This window comes from Fragaria vesca, linkage group LG3, assembly GCF_000184155.1.
Source record: "Fragaria vesca subsp. vesca linkage group LG3, FraVesHawaii_1.0, whole genome shotgun sequence".
In the NCBI taxonomy this organism is placed as follows: Eukaryota; Viridiplantae; Streptophyta; class Magnoliopsida; order Rosales; family Rosaceae; genus Fragaria; species Fragaria vesca.
The window spans coordinates 6,735,159-6,737,972 of record NC_020493.1 but is presented as its reverse complement, the minus strand read 5'-3'; the positions used below and the strand labels follow the sequence as shown (position 1 = coordinate 6,737,972).

The 2,814-nt window shown below is 37.4% G+C and overlaps 1 pseudogene across 1 annotated transcript in view; it reads left to right on the top strand.

The window, feature by feature from the left end:
* The window catches only part of LOC101300992, a 16,927-nt pseudogene that overhangs the window by 10,818 nt on the left and 3,295 nt on the right, over positions 1-2,814 (top strand). The window contains exons 6-8 of the transcript XR_184365.1: positions 167-279; positions 355-581; positions 750-864. The product of XR_184365.1 is annotated as an ent-copalyl diphosphate synthase, chloroplastic-like (transcript). The remainder of the gene's footprint in view (positions 1-166; positions 280-354; positions 582-749; positions 865-2,814) is intronic.

Below are 2,814 nucleotides of genomic sequence, written 5' to 3'. Positions count from 1 at the left end.
TTATTTTTGTTAAAACTTTAGATACAGAAGTCTGTACTTGATTTAATTTTTTTTTTTTATTTGAAGTCTGTACTTGATTAATATAGGGAGTGTGAATTTAAGTCTGTTTTTTAACTGTTTTGATGTATAAGATTATCTTTGAATAATTTGGCCTATAATTACGAAGGTATTGGACAGAGAAAGGAATTTCTTGGGAGAGAAACTCGGAGGTTCCTGATCTTGATGACACATCAATGGGTTTTAGATTGCTCCGGTTGCATGGGCACAAGGTGTCGGCCGGTAAGTTTGTGTAGGTCCGAAACTACATTCATTCACAAATATATAAATTTGATAGTTATATTATGTGTCATGCAGATGTATTTGAGCATTTTAAGAAAGGGAGTGAGTTCTTCTGCCATCCTGGAGAATTGAACAACGCTGTAACTGTAATACACAACTTGTATAGGGCAAGTCAGGTGGCATTTCGAGGAGAGAAGATCCTTGGGGATGCGAAAGAGTTTGCGACTAAGTTCCTTAGAGAGAAACAGGCTGCCAATGAGTTTTCAGACAAATGGATCATTACCAAAGACTTACCTGGAGAGGTATATAAGTTTTTCTTCGTACACTATAAATAGGACTTGCATCATCCCTCGCCTCACAAGGACTGTCAACCTTTCCTCCTCTTCAATAAAATATCGTACTAATATACCTTAAATACTATAAAATTAAATAAGATTCTAAGAATAAAGGGGAGATATTGTGAAACACAGGTGGTTTACGCATTGGATTTTCCATGGTATGCGAGCTTACCCCGACTGGAGACTAGATTCTACATTGACAGTATGGCGGCGAAGATGACGTTTGGATTGCCAAGACTCTCTACAGGTATTCTATATCTTTCAACTCGATCATTCAATATATGATTTCACATTTTAAATTTCTGCATTGCTCTGATCGGGTAGGTGAAGTTCTTACATTGCTTTTGTGATGTCATGAATAAATTAACAACAGGAAGGGGCATAACATGCCCTCCCTCTTATTATTTTTGGAGTTAATTTATTGTAGCAAATATGTGGGCATTGTGGGAGTCAGGAATAATACTCCCGAATATTTCAAACAAAGCGCAGCCATAAGACCGACAGTTATTGCAGACATGAATTCTGTCATCAATACAATAATAAATTGATACCGTCATCAATACAACTACTAAAGTACGAGCATGATTGCAAACATAAAGTTGGGTTGTGGTTGCGCTTAGAGGTGGTAAATGGGCTGCAAAGTACGGACACGGCACGAGTACGGTATGTTTAAAAGCTGTCTGACACGGTCTAAGCCCGTTAACGGCCCGGTCCGATCCAAGCACGTTATTCTAATAGGTCGGGCTGGGTCTAAAAAAATGAGCCCATGGGCTCGGCTCGGCCCAAACCCGTTATAGGCCCAGCCCGGCCTGAGCACGATAATTTGAGGTCCACGGCCTAGCCCAGCCCTGCCCGTTATAAAATATAATTTTTTTTTCCATTTCTAATATGAAGATAACATATTTATAAATAATAAATTTAGTTTTGAGTGTGAACAATAAACTTATATACTAATAATTATTTATTTGAGTATGAATTTAGATTCCTTTAGACTCGTAAGAAGTTTTTGCCTAAAAATTTATTAATTGTGAAAAATAAGTATTTATCACTTATTTCTTTAGTTGTTGACAAAGAAAAAAATGATTGATAGATTGTGTGAATTAGTTTTGGTTTGTAATCGTATCATGTATAATTAAAAGTTGAGATTATGAGAGTAGAAGCGGTGGTATAGGACATTCACCTCGACTATTTTTAATTTTTGGCACGAAACGGGCCCGACACGGCCCGTTCATGGGCCCGGGCCGGCCTGGCCCACCACAGTATGGGCTTGGGCCATGAGTCGGGCTGGGCCTTACATTTGAGTAAATGGGCCGGCTCAAGTCCTGGCCCGTTAAGAAGTGGCCCGTCATGGGCCGGCCCAAGCACGGCCCGAAACCCGATTAGACTGGCCGGGCCGGGCTGGGCCGGCCCGTTTGCCACCTTTAGTTGCGCTTGTGAATGAGGTGTAAATGTGGAGAAATTTTTCTGTGTTACAGGAGGACCACGTCAGCGTGCCTAGTGGTTCTCCTTGATTAATAAAAATTTGACACATAGTTTTTCTCAATACAACTTATATCAAGATATATGTAGTCATTAATTTAATATTTTAATTATTTATATTGTTATTATTTTCTTAAGCTAAATCCTCTTCATCAAAAAAAAAAAAACACTCAGTCCTCTTCATTGAAAACCAAAAAACAAATGCCTGCAAATCCACTCCTCTTAATCGAAAAAGAAAAAAAAAAAACACCGAATTCTACAAATCCACCATATCTTTTTATTGTTGGACATATATATATGTTCTTGAACAATCATATCCAAGAAGCGATAAAATCCTTTAGCCAAATTATTTAAAGTTTTAAACGATGGTGATGTTGAGGAACTGGAAGAGGAGGATGTTGTACGTATTACAACAATGTTCTATTTGGCTCATCATAAGCTTCGTTTCCTCTAATTTCATGGCATGAAAAGATTACAATGTCCTTGTAGTTGTAGAGAATCTTCCCAAAGAAGATAAACTTGGGTCTATCGGAGAAAGTGTGATCATGAGTTTTGAAGATCTACGAGATAGCCTTATTATGGATTTGCGTGACTTAGTGATTTTTTTTTTAATTAAATTTATTTAGTATTTATGGTTTGAAGTTAACATATGTTTAGTCCTTGTGGTTTTATTTTAATCTAAATAGTCCTTGAAGTCACAATTTTTCATCCAAATAGT